Source organism: Podarcis vaucheri, assembly GCF_965113315.1.
Source record: "Podarcis vaucheri genome assembly, chromosome: 7".
Classification (NCBI taxonomy): domain Eukaryota; kingdom Metazoa; phylum Chordata; class Lepidosauria; order Squamata; family Lacertidae; genus Podarcis; species Podarcis vaucheri.
The window spans coordinates 64,172,724-64,199,112 of record NC_138765.1 but is presented as its reverse complement, the minus strand read 5'-3'; the positions used below and the strand labels follow the sequence as shown (position 1 = coordinate 64,199,112).

Genomic DNA, 26,389 nt, shown 5'->3' with positions numbered 1-26,389 from the left:
AGGCAGGAAGCGAGTGAGGAAGAGCAGCTGGGAAGGAGGAAAAGATAGCCTTGAAGAAAAAGACGACATCAACTGCACTGAAGTTATTTTGGCATAATGGCAGAGTAAATGAGCACCATCTGGTCAAAAGTGAGAAAGGAAGAACAGATGACTGGAAGCAGAGGAGAATAGAAGCAGAAGGAAACTGGGGCAGGGATTAATTTGTGAAGCCGAGTGTTCTGAGGCACTTAGCTTTCACGAAGCCCCTGCCCCTGTGCTCCAACATGCCAAAAAATACAAAGACTGACCCTGGGCTACTAAACTTCCAGTCGGGCTGATTCCTTCCTCCTTTTCCTTTCCTCTGTGCCCTGCTCCTCTTGGGGAGAAGGAGCCTATTCATTTCCACAGCAGGCCACAATCAATTGCAGGCTGCTGCTTAAAAACAATTGCTAGGCTAAGGGGAGGCCTCCTATAGTGTGTGTGTGTGTGTGTGTGTGTGTGTGTGTGTGTACCTGATTGGCTGTATGGAGCCACACAGCACAGGTAAATATATTTTACTTTTCAGAGTGCACCAACATCATTAGCTCTTAGGACAAAAAGTCTGCATTTTTTGGCTCCTAAGTCATGTAAATTGCCCCCAAGAAACCATTAACAGATCTGAAGGGGTGTTACTTTATCCACTCAAATGTGTCCAGAGATGCTCATCAAATAATGCAGAGATTAATTAATTCAACCCAAAATCCCATCAGTCTCTAGGAAACTTACTTCCAGGTTACTATGAGCAGCAGATCATGGAATTAGTACACCACAAGAGATGGAATAAAAACTAAAAATACTGCCTTTGTATCTCCCCCTCAAGTGGTTTGCAAGAGCCCCTTTCACACAATCTTTCAATGTGTGGTGAAGATGAATCAAACTTCGGTTTGTGCTAGGAATATGTCAGAAGAGCTGATCTCTTACTTGCTTCTTGACTCTCACCATTATGCACTTTCATTTGTCAGCAATAATAGCAGACAAGAGAAGAAATAGTTGTGCATTTGTGCCCAGCATTACGTCACACTTCAGTGCAACCAAGGAACAGAATCCGAGCATGGTAGGTAAAGGGATAGATAGATATAGATAGATAGATAGATAGATAGATAGATAGATAGATAGACAGACAGGCAGATAGATGATTGATTGATTGATTGATTGATTGATAGACAGATAGGTTGATAGATGATAGATGCATAGATAGATAGATAGATAGATAGATAGATAGATAGATGATAGATAGATAGATAGATAGATAGATAGATGATAGATAGATAAGTAGATGATAGATGGATAGGAAGATAGATGATAGATAAATAGACAGGTGTTAAATATGCTTTCTGCTGTATTCATTGTTACATTTATTAAGTTTTAGATTTTAGGGATTTGTTTTATGGAACTATGCTTTGCAATCTGCACCAGGATCTTGATGAACAAAGGGTGGGTTAGAAATGGGTTTATTAGTAGTAAAACGCTAGTTCTTATATGAAATAGATATAGATAGGACTAGGCTGATCCTCAATGGCTGGGATGACAAACAACAAAGCATAGATTTAGCTCCTCTGACCATGGACTCAAGGAGGCAGAATCAGCATCCAGCCCCATGGGGAAGAAAGTACAGAATTACTATTTGGGATATTGGTACAGTGAAAGCAAATTGTACTCTTCGCACTGTACTAGGTGGGGTTGCCCTTACTGATACGACCCTCTCAGTGGGGGCATGATGGGTGTCCTATGCAGAGAGCATTCAGAAATACATTGTTCTCCTAGTTGCCTTGTAGTTCACAACCCCAAGAAAGATAGGTTGCTGTCTTACAAAAGTACATAAGAAGAGCCAGGCTGGACCAGGCCAATGGCCCACCTAGTCTAGCATCCTGTTTTCACAGGGACCAACCAGATGCCCATTATGGGAAGCCCACAAGCAGACCTGAGCACATGAGCACTCTCTCCTCCTGCCATTTCCATCAACTGACATTCAGAAGCATTACTGCCTCCAACCAGAGAACAGCCATCATGGCTAGTAGACTCAGACGATTTCTCCATCCAGAACAGTATCCTCTCTTCTCTGACTGACACCAACTCTCCAGGGTCTCAGGCCTTTTCCACCACCTCCTTTTAACTGGGCAAGGCAGGGACTGAACCTGTGACCTTCTGCATGCCAGGCATGTGCTCTGCCACTGAGCTGTGGCCCTTCCTCTTGTTCCTCGCCCACTCTGACTATCATAACAATGGGCATTTTTTTCCTGCTTAGAAATATAAAAGCGGGAGGCGGGAGGCAGGGTCTAGCAGTCAGGAGATACTTGTGGGCATCTCTTTGCAGTGTTGACATATGTCGTGAGAATGATACGCCAGGTGTGATGCAGATATCTTCATTTCATCAGACAAGGCCCTTCTTGTGAAATATAAAAGCTAAGCTCTTTCACACAGAAATCGTGAGAAGAGATATGATAAAGGAACAAAACAGAAGGCCCGATAAAGATAAAAGATGTGCAAAGGCACACAGTGCACTTTATTCTAGTCACTAAATTATCACCTTACAAATGATTTTCATATCATTACATAGAGATCAAATGTTCCCGCTCACGTTTTTAGGCATGCAATAGGCAAAGCTCAGAAGTTTTGGTGGAACTTTTTTGCAAGGCAAGTTCCCTAGTACAATAATGCACTGTCACTTGTCATTTCACTGATTTGTGTGTTTTTACCCTTTGTACATTGCTTAGCTGAATAACCGCACTGCAAAATTCAGAAAAATGTGAATTTTGAAGGATTCCTGTGTTTCAGTTTATGTATTGTTTTTGAAAGTGGGACATGGGTTGGTTTGCATTTAATGTGAACTGAATCAAAATTCTCACTCATCTCTATTTCAGTCAGAGTACATTGGTGCCCTGTATTAAATCGTTCCTCCCCTACAAATGTCTTTTGCTATACCTTTGCTCCTCTTTTCCAAAATCCTAATTTTTATGGAATTATTCCCTGTAGATTATGATAAACCTTTGTGATGAAATGTTATTGATTATATAATTTAGTTAGCCTGAATTCTGCATTCTGACAAACAATAATAATGATGAGACAAGCCCATCTTACATTCACAATGGAAGAAGTTCCATGAGATCAATGGGGCTTACATCCAAAGAACTGTGAAAAGGATCCCAGTTTAAGGATTGTGTACACAAAAGTTTGCTTTTCTTATTAGTGAAAAACATACAGAGAAATAAAGAGAAAATTGTATTTCAACATGAACCTCCAGGATTCAATTTATTCCTTCTCCGTCTTCTAGAAAAACAATTATTCCCCCCTCCCTGTGAAAATGCTATTGAACCTTCAGCCAGTTTTAAGCTATTTTCACCAAAATCTGCCTCTTCTGCTTGTTTTCAAGTTGTGAGCTCCCCCGTGTGGTTATATAAGGATTTCCAGCTGTTACAGAAAACGATTTAAAGAGTTTTCTATTACATTATTTCAAAGAAATACCCGCTCTAAAACTCAACACCAAGAAAGGGGAAAAGAAAAGAAAGAAGACACAGGTCTTAAATAAAGCTGCCATTGTTTTGAGACAGCTCAAGCATTTCTCACAGGCCCAATGGGTATCACATGGAAGCAATGGTTGCGTGAACCTGGTGTCAACAGGGCCATTTTTCTAACCTGACGTGTTAACATACATGATAAGAGGATTTGTGATGAATGTCCACATAGTGCTGTAGCACTTCTGTGCAATCTCTGCTAGTCATATGTGAAGTCCTACAGGCCTGACTTGCAGGGCCTGCTGACGGTCCGAACCAGAAACACTGTGCCGCTTTAAGAACGGCCAAATCAACAAGTGACCACTTTCCATCTCCATTGTAGGAAAAACTTTGCTTAAAGTGCAATCCTATACACATCTATTTGGAGGTAAGTTCTACTGAGCTCAGCCAAGACTACTTCCTGGGACGTTAGTAGAGAATTGCAGTTTTGATTATTTTTGTCTTTTAGGCACATGCTAAAGGTTTAGATTTGAGCCCCACTTTTTTCACTTTGTTTATAGCAGACACATCCAACTCCCAAGAGACTGCGATCTACTCCCAGTATTAAAAAAAAACTGGCCGTGATCTACCCATTGACATTGGAGGGAAGAGGAGTGTGCATGGGCTGTGGGTGTGGAAGGGGAAGATTGCCCAGAGTTCCTGAAAGTTGTTCAGCTTTTTTTTTTGGGGGGAGGCCAAATTTGTTGAGCTTTTTTTATGGGGAAAGGCTAACAATGCTAACAAGCACACTATAAAACACCACCCTTTCGACGCAAAGTTGGGGCAGAGTGAGGGGGGCAGGGAGCAGAAACTTTCCTTATACATTGCTTTTAATCATGTGATCGATAAGGATCCTGTGATCGACCATGATTACTCAGGGATCTACCTGTTGATCGCGGTCAAACGCTTGGACATTACTGGTTTATAGCATCCAAAGGGGAAGTAATACTGAGGAGTAAATTCAGACAAATTGTCCTATTTCCAGGTTGTGCTGCTTTCTTAAAAACCACACATTAATGTACATAATGAATACAGGTTTTTCAATGTATTTTCTCTCAATACGTGTGTTTCTGAATATATTTCCTCACAAAGTATCAATTTCTAATAATATTTTCTCTTAAATAAACATTCCTCAAGCTAGGAAGGAGCAGGTCAGTTGGTAACTGAGGAAACGGGGGGGGGGGGTTGTAACTCCAGGATCTGATTTGCCTGCTTAGTTTGTCTGCAAAGTTGATATTCACCAAGCATCAATAATAGGGATATGTCCAAACTATATGTCCAATATTGAGCTAGGACTTTTCTATCATGCATGGAAATTACAGGGGTATAAACACAATCTCTCTCTCTCTCTCTCTCTCTCTCTCTCTCTCTTTCTCTCACACACATGTACAAGCAAGGAGCACTCCCATGTGAGAATGGCAGAACCATACCTGCAACATCAGCACAGCCCCATGCAGAGTTGGCCCAAGACATTTTGCTACCTGAAGCAAAGGGCAGGAAGTTGCCTTTTCCCAGTTCCATTGTCGGAACAAAAGCTAAACAGACCACTGAATCTCATTCCAACATCCTCCATTGCACCCCATTACACTCCCAGGGCAGCGGCAGGGCCGTCTTTACCCGGGGGTGTGCAAGGGGTGTGTGGGACCCGGGCTCCAAATTCTGGGGGGCGCCAAATGTATACTGAATATAGGTCCCTCTTGATTGGCAGCAGTGAAAAGCAATGGAGCCAAAATCTCTCCCCCCGCCCCCATCGCTCTGTTACTCCGTAGCATCAAATATTCCCGACGAGTCAGGAAACAAAAGCAGTTTTTTCTGCTGCGTCATTGTTACAGGTGAGCAATCCCCCCCCAAAAAAAAATTGAGTTTGCGCCCCCCTAAAAAAATTCAACAACTTTGGCTACCCCCCCCCGTTCCAATAAAGGTCAATAAAGGTTAATTTGGCGGTGGCTAACTAAATTTGGGGCGCTAGGGGATCTTTGCACCCTGGTGGCACATATGATAAAGATGGCCCTGAGCAGCGGCATAGGGAGGGGAGTCAGATAATCCATTCACTCATGCTTTGGAGCTACCCACCAGCAAATCAGTCATTCAGGTCTTCTTAGTCCGTCTTGGCTGACTTTCACTTCATTAGGATCAAGACGAGAACCTTTTCTGACAAGGGCTCTCACTAATTGTTTAAAGGTGAATCCTTCCAACAAGATTTTGCACCAGCACTTGGCGAAAAGGGCTTCTGTGTTTCCTTAAAGGTGTGGAAGTGGTTGGCAACTGACTGCTTGAGCTCTGAATACAACGCTTTGGATAAATCCTGTCATCTCTGTGGTGCATCAGTTTTTCCTAGACTTGACCTTTTAATTTAATCATGATGCAATCTGTCATATGGCCATAACAACAGGGTGATAAATAAAAGGAAACAGTAACATTTTCCCATGGGGAGCAAGCATAGTGGAGGATCTGGTCTATATGTTCAATATGGCAACCTAAGATCAGCCTTGATGGACAAAACAAGTGGTTCACCTTGCCTAGGTGTCTCCAGGAGGGACCTGTCCTTGCACTAAGGAAATATGTGTGGTTAATATAAGAATATAATATAAGGGGGGGGGGAGTAGAGACATCACCTTGCCAACAAAGGTCCGTATAGTAAAAGCTATGGTTTTCCCAGTAGTGATGTATGGAAGTGAGATCTGGACCATAAAGAAGGCTGATCGCCAAAGAATTGATGTTTTTGAATTATGGTGCTGAAGGAGACTCCATGGACTGCAAGAAGATCAAACGTATCCATTCTGAAGGAAATCAGCCCTGAGTGCTCACTGGAAGGACAGATCGTGAAGCTGAGGCTCCAATACTTTGGCCACCTCATGAGAGGAGAAGACTCCCTGGACAAGACCCTGATGTTGGGAAAGATTGAGGGCACAAGGAGAAGGGGACGACAGAGGACGAGATGGTTGGACAGTGTTCTCGAAGCTACAAACATGAGTCTGACCAAACTGCGGGAGGCAGTGGAAGACAGAAGTGCCTGGCATGCTCTGGTCCATGGGGTCACGAAGAGTCAGACATGACTAAACAACTAAACAACAACAAAATATAAGAACAGTGCCATACTAATTTGACCTTCTGGAAGTCTAAGAGCCAGGCCTTTTGTGGTTTTCACCAAAGGGATGCTGATCCCTGTGGCATCTCTCAGCTGTAGCATTTAATAGCACTTACAGAATGATTCAGGGGAATCTGGCACAGAATTTCCTCACTACCACAAGTGGCTGCCAATGGCATAGAGCAGCCTTGCCCAGCCAAATGTTTGGGACCACAACTCCCAGCATCCTTGATCACTGCCCAGGGCTGAGCGGGCTTGCAGTCCAAAGCTCCTGGAGAGCACTAGATTGGGGAAGCCTTGCCAGAAACAATAGTAGCAAAGCACAAAGTCACATGTTGTTGTTCCTGTTGGCATCCATCTGTCTCAAGAGACAATGGAGTGTGCCTCTGGGGGTGAAATCAAACTGCTGCTGTGTGTATGGCAGTTCTGGGCTGCCCAGACCACAGGACATTCCCCCCCCCACCTTCGGCCTCGCTGATGTGGTCCAAAGGAAAGCAGAGCAATACATCTGGGCGCCAACTTGGCTGTAGGAGTTGCTGGAAGGAGCCGTACAAGGCACCATCCAATGGTTTTAGAGACTTCACTCTGGATTTGTGTAGGGTTTACTCCTTAGTCTTTTCTTTTCCAGAAAATATTCTGCAAGGCAGTGGACTTTTAGGGTCAGAGTTTTTTTTCTCCTACATGGACTACCTTCCCAGGTTGACAAGCCCCATCTGCCCCTCATTTCTCTCTACACCATATGCAGAAACTGCCTACTTGACTTTTCAAGCCACTTTTAGTTTCATTTGCTCCATCCACCAGAGCCTGTTTTTGCATGCAGGAGATGTCCCTAACTCACCAAGGGTTTGAGAGCCATTGGCTACCCTCACCTGGTTTAGCCAGTCAGTCAAAGCTGTCCTCAGGGTGTGACCACTGTCACATGCTGACAGCTTCTAGGAGCCACAGGTAACAGCTGAGTGCAGGGTGGGGACTAAAGGTGGACAAACAACCACAGAAGAAGCATTACATGACTCCCTTAAGAGGTACATCCCACTCACCCCAGTCGCAGGTTGTGTGTGCTAAAAAACACACAGAGGGCTGGCCAATTCACCATGAGGATCCTGGTTCCGTAGACATGAGGCTAGAGGAGATATCACACAAATCTGTGCCTGACAGAACTCGTAGCCAAATGGCCAGGCTACTCAATTTTCTTTCTTTTTTTTTTGCTCACTGTGATTGTGAGCACTGGCAGGTGCAGGTAGACTGTGCATCTTCCTTAGGCTTGTTTCCTAGGAACTCCTATGCTGGTCATGGGTCACCCTGCTAGGGTACACAATTGCTATGAGGCATGGGACGAGGCATAACAAAAGGGGGACTGCATGATCTGTCTGCATTATCTATCATCTGTCTGTCTATCTGTCTATATCTATCTATCTATCTATCTATCTATCTATCTATCTATCATCTATCATGTATGTATGTATGTATGTATGTATGTGTGTATGTATCTTTCTATCATCTATCATCTATCTATCATCCATCTACCTCCTACCTACCTATTTTTAAATTTTATATCCTACCTTGCCACCAGATGGTGCTCAACACAGCTAACAGCAATACAAATATAGTAAAATATAATGAAATACAATGAAAATAGCAATAATATGCAAAGTAAAATAAATACATAAATAACAATTTAGGGGTAAGTTTAAACCTAACAGTACAATCTGCTAGATGCTCAATTTTAAGGTGAGGGGAACACTTATTCATCTGAGATAACTTGTTATGCTAGGAGTGTGGTAGAGAACCTCTGACTCAAACCTCAGAGGTTGGCGCGCCAGGCCATTTTTGGCAAGCCATGCCCACATTTCCTATGTCTGATGTGATATATATGACATCAGGCACAGGAAAGTTCCAGTCACCACGGCTCCAAGCTCTAAGTGTGTCCCCCATCCTTCCTTTCCAGCCCTAAATTGAAATTAGTTACCTGATGTCATATGTTAGGTGACTGACAGGTGAGTGGCCCAGACCACCTCTTGTGGCTGCTTCTGGATCCAGCCCTCCAGCCAGATCCAATTCCAGATCACAGTGCTAGGAGATGCTTAAGATTTGCAAAGGGGTGTATTACGCACACATTTCTGACTATAAGATTATGGCCCTTCTTTCTGACATCAAAACTCCCTATACATTGGTACATCTGTAATCTCTTCAACACACCTCAGTAATCCTCACATCCCTGTAAGATAGGCAACCGGTAGTAGGGCTGGAGCTACATTGACCAAAAAGGAAAACAAAAAACCGCTAAGAAAAAGAAATGTTCTATAGCTCTCGATGCAATTTTCAATTGACTGCTGTACATCGTCCCCTGGTGTCACATTTTATAATGCACTTATAACATTATAGATTAGTCATAGGTAAAGGTAAAGGTACCCCTGCCCGAACGGGCCAGTCTTGACAGACTCTGGGGTTTGTGCGCCCATCTCACTCAAGAGGCCGGGGGCCAGCGCTGTCCGGAGACACTTCCGGGTCACGTGGCCAGCGTGACAAAGCTGCATCTGGCGAGCCAGCGCAGCACACGGAACGCCGTTTACCTTCCCGCTGGTAAGCGGTACCTATTTATCTACTTGCACCCGGGGGTGCTTTCGAACTGTTAGGTGGGCAGGCGCTGGGACTGAGCAACGGGAGCGCACCCCGCCGCGGGGATTCGAACCGCCGACCTTTCGATCGGCAAGCCCTAGGCGCTGAGGCTTTTACCCACAGCGCCACCCGCGTCCCTAGATTAGTCATAGCAGTGCTTTTTTCAATAAAAAGAGATGCTGAAGCTCATCACTTGTTATTAAGTCACTGGGCAACTCAGGGCAGCCCTGAACAGATGCTTGTTTGACAACAGCTACGTTCTTTACACGTGGAGGTGCTAAAAGCCAAAGCAAGCTGTCTCCCTAGCTGGTTTGGGGGTCACCCCTGGTTCTGATGCAGGTCACATAAATGGGCCCCCACCTCCCTTGTTCTCTTAGAATCAAGTGGATGGCTAGGGCAGCTCGGAAGAGCTATCATGCAAATGCACATGAGTGCAATGGTAGAGGCCTGACTGGGAAGCTTAAAGCCCGCCTAGGGAGGCGTATTGAAGAAAAGGAGATATGAATTGGCCCTGCCCTGTAGTTTGACCAATCATGGCTAGGAATGACTAGGAGCTAGGTGGAGTCATAGATCTAAAAAAAAAAAAGTTTAGACTCTCACATGCTGGCCAGCTTCTGTTTTGACTTGAAATGTTCATTTGCGGCTTCTCAGAAGTATGTAAAGGCCAGAAGTGTGTGTGGGGGGAGTGCTGATCCACAATGTCGCCTACCGGAGAGGTGCTGGAACTGCGCTCCAGAGCGCTCCAGCTGAAAAAAAAACACTGATTACTGGTATCCCCATATTACAAAGGCAGAGGCGGAGGGTGTTTACTTAATTACAACCCAGAGTTTGCAGGGGGGGGGGCAGTAAAGAGATTTGATTCTGAGGAAGCCCAAATTAGTATGTATTGTCTTACCCACTATGCTGCAATCACTTTCCTAGGCACTGTATATTAGTGCCTCTATTTCCCCAACTGTGGAGGCAGAACATCGCGATTGTGGCTAATAGCCATAGAAAGCCCTAGTGCAAAGTTCTCACAAATTTCCCTAAGCTTAGATCTCCTTGCATGTGCTGGAACCCCAAGAAGCGCCTCTCCCAGACTGCAGAATTGCACACTGCACATCCCACATGTGGCTGCAACCAACCCTATTAATTGCCTTATTACAAAGACCACTTACGCATAAAGCATTACCTTTAATCTCTGCCTATCCTTCAGTGTTTACCATATTTTTCTCGTGAATTTCTCAGATATTTTTACTTTCCACTTTAGCACTTCATTATCTGTGCAATTTATGAGGTCTCTGTTTAGACTGGGGGGAAATGAAGAAATGCTAAAGTTTGGCTTTTTCGTTGCCAAAGAAAGAAAAGAGGTCATGTGTTGCCGACCAAGCAAAGCTTCCGAGGTTGCTGAATGCCTCCGACACTCTGGTCCACTGGGATCAAACTGTTCCACCACAGGATATGCCATGTTTGGAGAAGAACCTCTTTGGAGCCTCTGTGAATAACCCTGCTTTTAAGCTTTCCGCTTTGAAAAAGGGAACACCCCTCGTGATTTAATACTCAATCTGTGAATTTTAATAACTGCTACCACTTATCGGCCCATCTATCATCTTATATCTTTTGCAGCTGTTGAAAGACAATGTTGGTGCCTTTAAAGCTTTCTCATCACAGATTCAAAAAGCCTAACACACACACACACACACACACACACAAAATTGGCAAACAAAAAGAGCCATATGCCTACTTGACCTGGGATACATAAACCTGTTGTTCAATCCTGAGAGAGAGATTACAGCATTACTTTTTACTAAGTTGCTTTTCATATGGAAATTTCTTTTCACAGCAGAGATCTGCATTTAATGGCATCAACATAAAAAAAAAATCCCAATTTTTAGCTCCCTGATCATGGACATATAGATTTTTATAGCGTCTGCAAGCATGCATTAATGTTAATTTCACAAGTCTCCTTTGTATTTTGTTAATGTCACAATCTGCTGTAAAACCTTGCCAAGTTTCTTAACTGTCATGTTAATTCCAAGACCTATTCTGCACTCTTTGACATTTCAGGACAGAACATGGCAGTAAAAATAGATTAAAAACAGCTTATAAGTATTATAAAATGGGGAACTTTGCAGATGGCGGAATTAGATCTGCTCAGTAGAAATTCAGCAACTCGGAGCACAGTAATATTAAAAGAAAATGTGTATTCATTTGGAAGGTAAACATTTTTGCAACAATAGTGTACCGCTGTCTAAATGAGGAAGGGGAATTCCCTGTTTAAAGAAAAATAAGAAAGGTGTGTGTATGTGTGCGTGTATATATATGCATATATCACTGCTCTGAATGTGTACTCTATGTCCATGTCAGTATTAGATTTCAAACGGTTTCTGTACTGTATAAATAAAGAGTATAATAAGAGCTAGATTTCATTGCTGGTTGGTTCAAAGTTCACACAAATTATTTCACACAAGGGATTTGTCTGAGGGGTTTTTTGTGTGTGCGTCAAAAGAAATGCATTAGATATTAAATGGCAATGTCACACATAAGAAATTTGCAAGAATGGGCAGGAAACGAGACACTCCCCCCCCCATTGCAAAAGAATGCACCCTCTTTTTAATGCACGTGATCCATTTCAAAGGGAAACTTTTCTTTTGCTGATTTCAGGAAGTTTAAAATTGGCTAATCAGAAAGTTTTATGAAGTTTGGGGCAAAATAGGTTAGGATTCTTTTTTAGAAAACTGTCATAAAAAAGGAGGTGGGAAATCCCTTTCCCCTTTAAGGGGTGCTTATTATTTCCATCATCTTCCTCGAGTTGCTGATGAATAGCTCACATCGTTTGCCAAGCCCCACCCCTGCCTCCCCCCCACAAATCCTTCCCTCATTATTTGCTCAGTCTTTTTCCCACAGCCCAGAGAGCCCGTCAAAGACGGCTTAAAGAAAACACTGTGTTAGCGTTAGGAAATAGCATTCAGTTCCCAATTGATCTCCTAATACTTAATGTTGAAATGATAATTGGTGGAGTCTTCATTGAAAATAATATAAAAGGACGGGAGTGGAAATAAAAAACTCAACTTTTCTCCCCCGCCAGTCACCAAAAGGTATTATCTTTAGCCGTTGCATTCCGAGGAACCAGATACTTTTTATTTTATTTCATTTATTAAAAAAAAAAAGCCCTCCCCCCCATCTGCTAGAGATTGCAGCCCACAATTCTTTTCAACTGACATAATCCAGATTGATTCGTTCAGCAGATAAAATTCCGGCCACTTCTGCCCTTTATAGGAGCAACATAATACCACTCTTTATTCAGCAACAATGTAACATAATGGGATCGGAATGTGCAAAATGACCGTTCTTATATTACTGCGACATGCAAAGGCTCCAAAGCAAGCTGGGACCTTAATGTAAAAAATCATTATGCACAGATTACTGGAGTGGCCCTGCATTAAACAAGGTCAAACAGAGCATTTTTTCCCCCTGCTGCTGTTCTTATAAAGAGTAGGAAATGCACACAACTCTCCACCCCCACCCCACCCCAACGGCCACAAAACACTCTTCACTAATATCTTGATTATAGTTGTGTTTCGGAAAGGGAGGGGGAGAGGAACACGACAAAAGAAAATGCAATTTGTTCATAAAAAGTCCGGCAGTTAAATACTTTCCCCTCCAGAAAGCCGTTAAATCTATTACACACTAAACCACATGCGTACACATGGAGATCTAAATTTCAAAGGTTGTCATGTAAATTGCCAGAGCTGAATTTTTTTGGTTCCCTGCCATACCAAATGAATTTTAAAAGACCTTCAAAGATGATAACTCACTACATCTTTTCCCTGTTTGATAGATCACAGACCGGGAGCTGTTAAACTTAGCTGCTTCAGAGATACAATGGATCGTGTGTATACCAATCTCATTGAACTGCGGCTCCCCGCTATAATTTCAATCTCTTAAGAGCATAAGAAGAGCACTGCTGGATCAGGCCATTGACCCATCTAGTCCAGCATCCTGCCATCACAGCGGCCAACCAGAAGCCTCAAAGCGAAGCCCTCGAGCAGGATTCGAGCACAAAGCGCTCTTCCCCTCCTGTGGTTTCCAACAACTGGTATTCAGAAGCCCTGCTGCCTCCAACTGTGGCAGTCAATGTGCTGTGCTTCTGAGAGTAGCAAGCACCCCACTGGCATCATCCCGTTGCAGTTCTTACAACAACTCTGCAAGGTAGATTAACATATTGCAATCACCGAATTGCAGACAGGGAGCTATTAGATTTGGTCTTGACTAGCGCCATCTCAAGTGAGAGCTGGACCATAAAGAAGGCTGATCGCTGAAGAATTGATGCTTTTGAATTATGGTGCTGGAGGAGACTCTTGAGAGGCCCATGGACTGCAAGAAGATCAAACCTATCCATTCTTAAGGAAACCAGCCCTGAGTGCTCACTGGAAGGACAGATCGTGAAACTGAGGCTCCAATACTTTGGCCACCTCATGAGAAGAGAAGACTCCCTGGAAAAGACCCTGACGTTGGGAAAGATGGAGGGCACAAGGAGAAGGGGATGACAGAGGATGAGATGGTTGGACAGTGTTCTTGAAGCTACCAGCATGAGTTTGACCAAACTGCGGGAGGCAGTAGAAGACAGGAGTGCCTGGCATGCTCTGGTCCATGGGGTCACGAAGAGTAGGACACAACTAAACGACTAAACAACAACAACAAGCGCCATCTTATGAGTACAGGGGAGATGTGAGATTCAACCTGAGGCAGTGGCACCAAGTTGCACCCAACACTGGGGGGACGCATAGCTGCTTGACGTCACATGTGTGATGCCCCCACCCTCAGTCTGGCCAGGCCAACTCGGCCCACTATCCTCCACCCACCAGCCACCTTACCTTGTGAAAGGGATGCGCGAGGCCAAGATGCTTCACCCTGTGTATCCTCGACAGAGATCGCCATCACACCATCCCGGAACGCACTCTGGCGATCCTCAAAGGGATGCACAAGGTGAAGATACTTCACTCTGTCATCTCCCTAGCGATCTTCAAAAGCATCTTCACCCTGGCACATCCTTTTGAGGATTGATGTGAATTTTTTTTGGGGGGGGAAGCCCCCTTCTTGAAAATATTGGAGGGCCCTGGCTCCACGCCCCCCCTAGATGGCACCCCTGACCTGAGGTCTTCCTAGTTTGTAGCTAAGTCTCTTGCACAGCAATCCTATGTGTGTTTAAAGGTAAAGGGACCCCTGACCATTGGGTCCAGTCGTGGACGACTCTGTGGTTGCGGCGCTCATCTTGCTTTACTGGCCAAGGGAACCGGCGTACAGCTTCCGGGTCATGGGGCCAGCATGACTAAGCCGCTTCTGGCGAACCAGAGCAGCGCACGTAAATGCCATTTACCTTCCCGCCGGAGTGGTACCTATTTATCTACTTGCACTTCGTGCTTTCAAACTGCTAGGTTGGCAGGAGCAGAGACTGAGCAATGGGAGCTCACCCTGTCGCGGGGATTCGAACTGCCAACCTTCTGATTGGCAAGCCCTAGGCTCCGTGGTTTAACCCACAGCGCCACCCGCCTCCCTATGTGTGTTTACTTCAAAATAAATCCCAGTGCTCTATTTTTTTTATCTCCAGGTTAAGTGTGGTGTGGTGGTTAGAGTGTTTGGACTAGGACCAGGGAGACTGGTGTTGAAATCCTCAGTCTGATTGTCAGGTGCTGGGAGCAAACGCCAGCGCTTAGCACCAATTCTGTCTCCCTCAATTTGTGACCTATCTAGCTGAAGCCCATTTAAGGCAGGATGCTGGACTAGATGCTGCGAATGGGCACAGGCAGGATTTTGTTAGTTTTTTTGCCATAACGTGGAGCAGACTGGACTACCCTGTCACACTGTGAGCTTTGCTTGAGCCCCTGAAGAGTACCTGAACAAATGCATCTGGGCAATAATACAAAGCCATAACCTTAAAACTGATTGAATTCTCAAGATCACCTTAGATACCTGACTATCCAAATCCAATAGCAAAACATAGGGGTTTGTAGACTTCAATCAATATAAACCTTTTACAGCCCAACCTTTCAACTGCAGTAGTGTGTGTGTGTGTGTGTGTGTGTGTGTGTGTGTGTGTGTGTGATAAGAAGGTTAATTGAATAATTGATCAGTTAGTTAAAATTCTTCCGATATTTTCAGAAAAAAATTGTGCAGCAATAGTGATATACATGATTTTGAATTCAGCCACTCTCTATTTTTTGGAAAGTAAAACTACTACTATTACTATTATTACTCTAATATTTATGTTCTACATTTTAATAATATAGAATCCAGTGCAGAATGTAATAAAAAATCTGAATGGAAATCTACAGCTATCAGCATAGGCAGCCCACAACCAGTTTCCATTTTTCAAGATACCTTAGGGCTAGCTAATATTAAGCCCATTTAAGTCTTGTTGATTAACTTTCACCCATTTAAAACAACAGAACTTAAAAGCACTTAACACCTTGTCAAGAATATTAGAATTTGAATATTAGTAATTCTGAAAATGTCAAATCGAATCCCTCATTTCTGCATCCAAATTTGTACATATACCTTGGCATCCCAGACCAGGGTCCATTAGTATACTCATCAAAAACCCTCTATCCCTGCACAAAACCCCTATTTTTGCAGCAACTGACTGAAGAGTCAACTCTGCTGGCATTATTTATTCTTCTACAAAATGATCTGTGAAATTTGAAAATGGGCTGAGTGATCCAGTCTGTGTTAAAGGCACAAATGCAAACTCTCCGCAAACTTGCCGAGCTCATGAAACTTCACCGCATCTTCAGAATGAAAGTCTTTCAAATTCATAAAAGGGTTTATAAAGCGGGGAAAGGACAATAGAAGCTAAATTTTTAGTAAGACCCTTCAGGCCTCCAGAATACAAAACTCGCATCAGGGCAAATCGACACGGAGAAGGTACAAAAGAGAAGCCCTAATTAGCAGAGCAAAAAAAAAATATTTCAGCTCTTATTTGATTGGTGCTTCACATTACAAGATCCGTTGATTGATAATGATTAATAGAAAACTTTTACATTTTCATTGAACAATCAGACTGTTTCTTTTTTGTGATTGCCATCTTATAATTAAGCATTAAGAAATTAGTGCAGTGAGTTATCATTACAAATCAGGTGTAATCTGCAGCATGCGGAAGAAGGCTGAAGGAGAAGGGGAAAAAAGATTATATATTCTTTTTTTAACCTCCAAGTCAACAAGCTGCCATAACCAAAGGCAGAAAAAAATCGTCAGTAGACAGTTTTGCCCCATGTTGTTGTCAACCTCACAAACTTTTAGCAGTACAATGAAAATCTATTGGATTTATTTCTCTACATGAAAACAGTATCTTGGCCATGGTTAATGATGAGCCAAGTAAGTCTCAGTGTCAAATAATGTAACCTACTTCTTATACATGGGGTGCGAGTGGCGCTGTGGGTTAAACCACAATGCTTAGGGCTTGCCGATCAGAAGGTCAGCAGTTTGAATCCCCACGATGGGGTGAGCTCCCATTGCTCGGTCCTGCTCCTGCCAACCCAGCAGTTCGAAAGCACATCAAAGTGCAAGTAGATAAATTCCGCTCCGGGAAGGTAAATGGTGTTTCTGTGCGCTGCTCTGGTTTGCCAGAAGCGGCTTAGTCATGCTGGCCACATGAGCCGGTAGCTGTACGCCGGCTCCCTCGGCCAATAAAGTGAGATGAGCGCCGCAACCCCAGAGTCAGTCATGACTGGACCTAATGGTCAGGGGTCCCTTTACCTTTACTTCGTATGCATACTATACATACCTTGTTTTAGAACAGGAAAACCTGATAATTGTTTCTCTGTCCTTGGGAAACACTTTCTGAGGGCAAGAGCTGTTCGACAGTGGAACGGACTGCCTTGGAAGGTGGTGGACTATCCTTCACTAGAGGTTTTTAAACAGAGATTGGATGGCCATCTGTTATGGATTATTTAGTTGTGATTCCTGCAAGGTAGGGGGTTGGGCTAGATGACCCCCCGAGGTACCCTCCAACTCTGCAATTCTGTGATTTAGCCCTGCCTTCTTCCAGAGTGAGAGACTGAGGCTATTGCCACAGATGGCTAGCACGGCGTCACTCCACTCCACTCCTCGTCTCAGATTGTGATCAAAGAAATGGCACCAAAAGTGTGTAGACTGTCTCCTCCACAGAAGAGGAAGGGCATCTTGCAAACATGCATGAGTGAAGATGGCATCATTCCACACAGGCCATCAAACAAATAAAATCTGGATCCTACAGGGCAGCTGTCAAACTTTTTTTTTTTGTATAGCTCTGCCGTTGATACTGTGTCAAGGAGATGTGTGCTTTGTGTTATGTCTCACAGCAAAATGACAAGAGTTGCCGTCCATTGACAAAGCCACATGACAGAGAGGTGTCACATGCCGACAGTACAGATGTATTATCACTCCGCCACTTAGACAGGAGTGACATCTCCCGACTCTCAAGAGACAGCACTGCGGATGAGCTAACCTGAGGATGCCGGTGGTACGCTTAATAATATTGACAGTCAACAATTCTACGGGCATCAAGGCCAAAGTAGTGGCAAGGCCTGAAATCCAGGATGCTCCTTTCTACATCAAAGACAATGGCAAGGGATAAAAGATGAGTTGAGTTCAAACAGCATTGTTTACTGTCCATCAAACACTGCTCTCTGGATTGAAAAGTGTAAGATTTTCATGCTGGAGTGAGGGAGGTCAACTTCTTCAAAAACAGCACTAATGTTAGGCTACCAGCATTTAAAACACAGAGCTAGAGTTCTGTATTTTTCACCGAAATATTATATGAACTTACTGAGAAACGGTGTGGTGTAGTGGTTAGAGCAGAGGTAGTCAGCCTGGTTCCTACTGCCCATTAGTGGGCGTTTCAGGATTCCAGTTGGGCGGTAGAGGGTTCTATGGCACAAGCTGAATTCTTCCATTGAGCACTGGTGGGCGGTAAGGAAATTTTACCATCAAGAAAGATGCATGAGTGTGCAGTAGGTATAAAAAGGTTGACTACCCCTGCGTTAGCATATCAGACTAAGATCTGGGAGACCAGGGTTCGAGTTCCCACGCAGCCATGAAGCTCACTGGGTAACCTAACCTACTTCACAGGGTTGTTGTGAGAATAAAATGGAAGGGGAGGAGAACGATGCCTTGAGCACCTTGTAAAAAAAAATGGCAGGATAAAAATGTAATAAATAAATAGAATAAATAAATAAGGTCATTATAGTTGCACATGTTTTAAGTCAAAAAATTGTTTCTTTTAAAAAGAAAAGGATATGATATGCAATTCAAATAAAATGTAACTTGTTTATCTAGAGTGAATGCTGAAGCCTATGAATGTCCCTTAACCTGATTAAAAGGCTAGTGGGTGGTGCCCGTATTGAAAAGTGGATATATGATATCAGGATACAGCTGAGGGCAGAAAAGTAACCCCGACCACTCCATCACCTCTGCTCAGATACCAGCTCCTCTTGGCCTGTCTGCTCCTTGAACTGGGTTGTTGCCACCTACTCAGAGTAAATCGATTGAAATTAATGCACCTTAGTTAGTTATGCCCATTAAGTTCAATAGGTTTATTCTGTCTAGCAATAGCAAAGCATATAACCCATTGTTCCCATTCCAGCTGGTCACTATAACAACTTTGTAACTAAGGCTGCATGGACACTATATCTGTCCCAGCTCCTTCCAACCCAGCAGTTTGAAAGCATGCCAGTGCAAGGAGATAAACAGGTACCGCTGCGGCGGGAAGGTAAATGGTGTTTCAGTGTGCTCTGTTTTCCATCACAGTGTCCCGTTGCTACAGAAGCGGTTTAGTCATGCTGGTCACATGTCCTGGAAAGCTCTGTGGACAAAAGCTGGCTCCCTGAGCCTGAAAGCGAGATAAGTGCTGCAACCCCATAGTCGCCTTTGACTCGACTTAACCGTCCAGGGGTCATTTCCCTTTCCCTTTCCCTATACCTTCAAAGGACATCTGAAGCAAATTTTTAATTTTATTGCATTTTTGTCCCACCTTTGCAGGTTAGGCTGAGAGGCAGTGACTGGCCCAAGGTCACCCAGGGAACTTCATGACCAAGTGAGGATTTGAACTCTGGTCTCCCGGGTCCTAGTCTAACATTCTAACCACTACACCACATTGGCTCTGTAGTGGTTTTCAATGCAAAAGCAAATCCAAGCACTAGTTCTAAGGTTGTGTACATACTATACCTTTAAAGCACAGTTGGAGTACACCCCCCCCAAAGAATCCTGGGAACTGTAGTTTTTTTATTCACAGAGTTACAATGCCCAGCAACCCTTAACAAACTGCTGTGCCCATAATTCTTTGAGGATGGGGAGAAGAGCTTTGAATGTGCTTTGAAGGTACAGCATGTGAGCCTTACAGTTAGTGAATGGGTTTGTTTTTTTTACCCCATCCCCCCTTTTCTTTACAGTCACATCTTTTAGATTGCAGCCTGTGGGCAAGGACTGCCTTAGCACTGTTCTGCGTTAAGTCTTTTTCAGATGAAAAACAAGGTAAAAATGCTTCAAACAAATAAATTAATGAGAACAAGAGCTTCCTTCAACCACAAATTTGGGGGTGGCTTAGAACGTGCATTTCCACTTAAGTAAACAGAGAAGCTCCTGCTTGCATAGGTGATCCATATATCAGTGTTGGCCATCAACACAGAGAAAAGTGCTTGCACACTTCACCTTTGCCACAGGGGTACCAAACAATTCTCTCCACTTCACCACACCCCCCAGGGAGAGATGGAGGGTGAACTGCAGTGCATGGTTGGCTCACCTTGACTCACAGATGCACCTGAAAGCCACTTAGGGCTGTCGCCTCTGGCACTAGGGCACTTGCGCTAGCAAGACAACACAACTGAGGAATCCAGTGCAACAGCTGCCCCAGGAGAAACTCATCGTGCAACAGATTGCACCATCTATTGTGCAACCAAGTCACCAGCAACCTGCTTATGCATGTTCTGGTGCAATACATTTCACTCTTGCAACAAGTATACCACTAAGTGACTTTAACTTACTAGCGCTAGCATTGGACGTCACATGGCAGTCATAATATGGCAGCCTATGAAAAAGGATTGGGAGAAAATCATAGAACTGATGGCTGTGATTCAAATGTCCAAGCTTGAAACATCTGCACGCTCAGAGCAGAATAGAGTGGTGGCGCAGCGCACATGGACATTTAGTTATTTACTGAAGCTCCTAGATTACGACATTCCAGAGAGTGCTATCCAATATGAAAAGAGTATTGCTTCCTTACGCAAAATCTTACTTTTCTTGAGAGAAAAGAACATTTCACGTATTTGGGGGGGGGGGTAACTGCTTTGCATATAATCCTAAATAACCTAAATTAGCTACATTTAGTGAGAAGCATCCTTTGCACCTCGTGAATCTATTATCCCTCTCACTATGTCATTAGTCACACCATATTTTTCAACCAGGAAAACCACAACGAAGCAAAATCCTACTTCAATCCATTAGAACTGCATACACAAAGTACAATAATTTTGACTTTCAACGTGGAGAATAGAGCTGCATTCCACAAGAAAGGGCTGGTGTGAAATAATTTAACAAATTTGTTTCCTCACATTAGAAAGGACTGTGCATAACGGATTCACAGTTCTCCTCCCTTGGCTTTGGTTACATAGAATTCTGTAGTTTGTTCCTGACTAGGGAAAATAATCTTTCTGCGTTACCGTCCTTGTGCTTCCTTAAACACATCCAGTGCTTGCTGGAGAAAGACTTCACTAAAAGGCCTTGTGGTCAAAGGTCAGGCTCGAGAAAGGCGGCTTTTGACTTATGGGAGAATGCGGTTCCTCCCCTTTCAGTGTTGCTGCTAAGTCGTTTCTTGTGTGTTTTAAACAAAGTGGCTTTGACTCTTGTGCTCCTTTCCAGATCTCATATCACGTCGGAAAATAGTCCTAATGGCAGACTTTTCCTCATCATTTCGAACATGACTCAGCAGCAGGCAAGAGAGTCACAATGTGGCAAGAGATGGGGACTCTACAATATAGTATAGTGGTTAGAGTGTTAAACTAGGACTTGGGAGACCAGGGATCAAATCCCCACTCAGCCATGAAGCTCACTGGGTGACCTTGGGCCAGTCACTGCCTACTCTCAGCCTAACCTACCACACAGGGTTGTTGTGGGGATGAAATGATGAGGGAGACAACTGTGTATGTCACTTTGAGCTTCTAGGAGGTGAAAGGTGGAATATAAATGCAATCTAAATAAATAAAGAAGTATAGATGGAAATATTTGTCCATTTCAGTCCTTCTCGTGTCCTCCAATCTTGAATTCAGTTCCCAGCAATCCATCAGCAAGAAGAATCCTCATGCAAGCACATCACCCTTTTAGTGTGAATTTCTCCTAATAAACAAATTTTTTTGTATAGTGTTTTGACCATACACACAGTTTTCCCAAATATAAAGCATTTTGGGTATGTTATTTTCACTAATATCTTCATCACTTCCCCCTGATACGTGCATTTTTGTAAATATTGTTTCTGTATACAAAACCGCACCGGAAATTTGGAGAAGTGCAAATTTCAAAAGCTGCATGTGTTTCAGTTACGTATGTTGTTTCTGAAAGTGCAGATCTGATCAATTTGGCTTTAAATGTGACCTGAGTTGAATCCCTCAGCAATCCCTGTTTACAAATGCCCCTCTCCTCAATTTACTCCTCACCTGTTGCAGCCTTTCCCCCCCCCCTTCTCCAGTCAGTTTTCGACAAATAGACCCTCCTGTAAATTATGGGGCCACCTAGGTGCAATATAAATTGCATATGAAGGGCAGATGAGAAACACCTAGAGGAATAGGCTGATTATGAATATTTCATTTCTTCTGTCTCCTTGAGTTTTGTGCAAGATATAGTGGTATATACATACACAATTATATAAAAATCTGTTGGGGTATTTGCTTCTCTATGCATATACCGTTTATTAGTGTCATTCTAATCATAAATACAATTATTCTTGAGTACTCTATTGCAAAAACCAATAAAGTAGTCCTCAGCAGAGATTCCGAAATTGTTTAACTTTTCTCTAGCAAAAAAAAATAAAAAATATTAAAACACTATTATCACATCAATGAGAGGAAAAGACAGGAAGATAATAAAGTTATGTTAAACCTCCCTGTATGTGCTCATGTGTGAAACAGTTATGTCTGGTCACATAATTGCAATGGTTCTGAGAAATATTTCATATTTTATAATGAACATTAAAAGAGTTTGTGGATCATTACTTTATATGAGTTCCAAAGTTATTACATAAAACCCAACAGGAATGGTTATAAATTATTTGATCCTCCAGTCTAGCCTTGGTAAACATAACATGAAAGCTCAACCATTGCAGAGTCGGCAGACAAGTTGCATGTCAGGAGGTGAGCTATATTTCTACAGACAGAGAAGAACAAAAGGGAAGTTGGGAGGGGGGGCGCCAGGAGACCATTAGAAAGCCCCGTTTTGCTTGCTGTTTGCATGAAATTTGATTCTGAAATTAACTTGGTGCCGTGACCCTAACACTTTGCATAAAAGAAAGTCCTTTCATTTTAGCGACACTCAACCTTCCAGATATCGGTAATCGCCGTCAAGATTGCAGTCTTACAACTGCACTCCAGGAGTTATGCACAGGGCACAGAACAACATGGAGCAACATGGATAAATTATATGTGCTGCAGAGCAGCCCAATTCTCTTGCATGAAACATCACGGTACCATAAATTAAGAGTGCAAATATTCCCTGGCACAGTTTACCACCATGGTGTCTACAGGACATTAAACAGAGAAGATATACCTATTACCTTTGCCCAAATGTGTTTCATTCCTTCCACTGGGAATGGAGGAGAAATTCAAGCCAGTACACATTTGCAGCAAAATCTATCAAATTTGCACTTTCCCAAACAATATGATAACCACTATCCTTCAAAAGCCACACTAATCCCAAGGGTCATCTAGTGATTCCTGCAATGCGGGAATCACAACTAAAGTATCACTGACAGATGGCCATCCAAACTCTGATTAAAAACCTTTGATGAAGGAAAGGCCATCTTCTAAGGGAGCTCGTTCCACTGTCAGACAGCTCTTACTGTCAGAAAGTTCTTCCTAATGTTTAGTCAGAATATCCTTTCTTGTCATGTGAATACATTGGTTTGTGTACTACCCTCTGGAGCAGGAGAAAACAAGTTTTCTCCATCTTTCCAAAAAGAAGAGCCCCGCTGGATCAGGCCAAGGATCCATCCTGTTTGTGTTGGTTCAATTGCTCATACCATGCAGCACAAATTATACCTTAAGGCTGCAAATCTAAGCATATTTGCTAACATGCAAGTCCCAGGGAAGCTGGTGGGACTTACTTCCAAGTAAGTATTGTTTGGATGAAGCCATTGCTGCTCATTCTCAAAGCTGCATCTGGAATAAATGGAAGCTCATTCTCCTGCATATTGTTTTGTCTACAGCTTTGATATTATTATAACCATAGCCCAAAAGTCATTGTCATCATCCTTGAACTTAACACCACAGTTCATGCCTAAGATATCGTACTTAGTGAGAAAATAATACTGCAAGCAATTTATCTGATCTTTTTTTTCAAAAGGTTCCTGAAGAGCACCTCATTGAAATATGAAAAATGCAGTGTACTAACAAAAATTACATACTTGACACAATTAACATGATTTTTTTTTCTGTCTCCTAACAATAGTTAGCAGGCAGCATTTTAATGAATAAATGATCATTTGTGTCAGAGATAAGTGTAATTCTAGATGGGTTCCATGTGACATATACAGTAGCTTGTTCATCTAGTGCTATTAGTCTATTGCCTTTTGTGTTCAAATACTTGAGGGATGGGTTCAAAAAACTTGCTTCCTTATCAAGGGAACAAAAAGAAGTGACGTAACAAAATCTCTGAATACGTGAATATAGACAATTGCTATGGCCCATGATATACCCTGGAGAATACCAAAAGGAGTAAGAATGTGTGCTCTGAGGTTCTGTGGGATATATAGTAACAGAAATGGCTTTAGGAGTGCATCTATTTTTAGCCTATCGGTCTACTTATACCCCATGTTTCCCTTAATAGGAAAATACCCAAGGTGATTTACAACAATCAAAATAATTGCAAGATTACAGTCATAAAAATCAACAGCGACAACAGCAACTTCCTTCTGAATAAGCCATCAAAAGGCTGCTTTAAAAGGATTTTGAAAGTCTCTAAAACAAGGCTTGAATCAGGCAGACTAACGCTCTCCTACTTCTCTCCCATCTCAGTCAGGAAGACGCAGAAGAGCCTGACCTATGGAAACTCGCTGTGGTAACTTCTGAGAACCTGATCGGCACAGCCTTTGTCAAGCTGGTGCCCTGCAGATGTTTGGGACTACAGCTCCCATCAGCCACAGTGAGCACAACCATGCATACTGTGCCACGCTTCCCCTGGCTAATGGAAAGAAAATGACCACTGCATAATGGAGAGGGGATATTAAAGGGACCCAGTATGGGAAGAGGAGCAAAAGAAGGCAAAGCCTTCATTCATTCTTCCCCTTCCTTCTTTTGCTGAAACTTGATACCCACAATGCATTCCTCACCTGGCACTCTATGCAAACCCGTGGCCATGCTGATCACTGTAAACATATGGACAGATGTGCAACCCACCTGCCACTAGAAAGCTTGATAAACCTTCCTTGTTTTGCTTCCTGCCTGGTACAGATGGAAGGATCTGTCCATTTTGGCGCCCTCCATTCCTCCGTTTTTTCCCTGTCTTAAATCTAGTTTCCTGCAGCGATTTGTGTGTTTTAAAATCCTCATGAATCACCTGGACAGCTATAATGCATGTCATGGCCAGAGAGCTGCATCTGGCTTGGTGGTCATACATTTGGCAAGCCTGGCCTCCTCATTGATAACTGCCGTATACACTTGGCAAGGGACAACAGAGAAGCTCGGTGGTAGAGCACATGCCTTGAATGCAGATGGTCCCAAGTCCAATTCCTGGTTTCTAGATGAAAATGAGGGTGGGGGGTCTCAGTCTGAGACCCTGGAGAGCTGCTGCCAGCCAGAGTAGACAATGCTGAACTAGATGGACAAACTGTTCAGTATCAGCCAAACCTCCTATTAATTTAATCCAAGACATTTCCATCCTGCTCTTCTCAGAGTAGTTAACACAATCATGCATGACACAAAAGCAGCAACAGCTGCAAATAATTCCTGGTGCATCTTCATAGCTGCATTTTTTTGAAAACTTACTTAAGTTTGTTCCGTCTTTCCAGGATGTAATTTGAAAGGGGAATTCACACCTCTCCCTCCAGGGTGACACAGATGTGTGCACACATCCACCACAGATCTGTTCGGTTCATGCAACATCCCACTGCAAATTCTGCATCTCTGCATCATCACCCGGAAAACCATTCTTTGACTATGGACTGATTCCTCCTTTCATCTTTCCCATGGTGAAGTCATCATGAGATTATTTTACCTCATCAATTTCACATAGAGAGTTTGTCTTATGAATGCACCCCTCCCCAACATGATGACAACTGGTATTTACCACATCAGGGAGCCTGTTAGCTCCCAAGCTTTTCACCTGATGTGGTAAATACCAGCTGTCACTAAGTAGGGGTGCACTCACAGGAAATAGTTCTCCAAGTGAACATGCTGATGTACAAGAATATCAGGGTGACTTTAACATGTCAAATATGGACATTGAAAGCAGGCATATAGGGGGCTGCTAGGAATTCATGGAAAGAATTCCTTCCTTGTTTTGTTTATTGTGTTTTCAATTTCCTTTTTTTCTTCTTCACCAGAAACTTACATATATGACATTCTCCTCCATTTAAACATGCACCTAGTTCTGTTCCCAACTCAAGATATGACATAAACAACAGTTTAGTACTTTTTAGTTGTCTTAAGCCACTGCTCCTTAACCAGGAGAAGCATGCTATGGCAAAATTTGAGTACTTCCCTTGTGTATATAGCTTATGTTCAGGTAAGATCCAATGTCAATGTTCAAGACCTTTGCTTTTTATACAGGAAACCCTCAAATCTGTAATTTTGAGAAGTGCCATCTTGTTCATGGTGTTCACTAACCTCAAAACTTTCCAATTTTTAACAGATATCAAGGCTTCTTGTGGAAAAACTGAGCAGGCCTCGGAATATATATATATATATATATATATATATATATATATATATATGGCAGCAATCCTTTTATACCACAGCCA

General features: G+C 43.0%; 1 protein-coding gene across 5 annotated transcripts in view; it reads right to left on the bottom strand.

Moving 5' to 3' along the window:
* The window catches only part of ZNF536 (zinc finger protein 536), a 567,281-nt gene that overhangs the window by 43,933 nt on the left and 496,959 nt on the right, over nt 1-26,389 (bottom strand). The window lies entirely within an intron of this gene.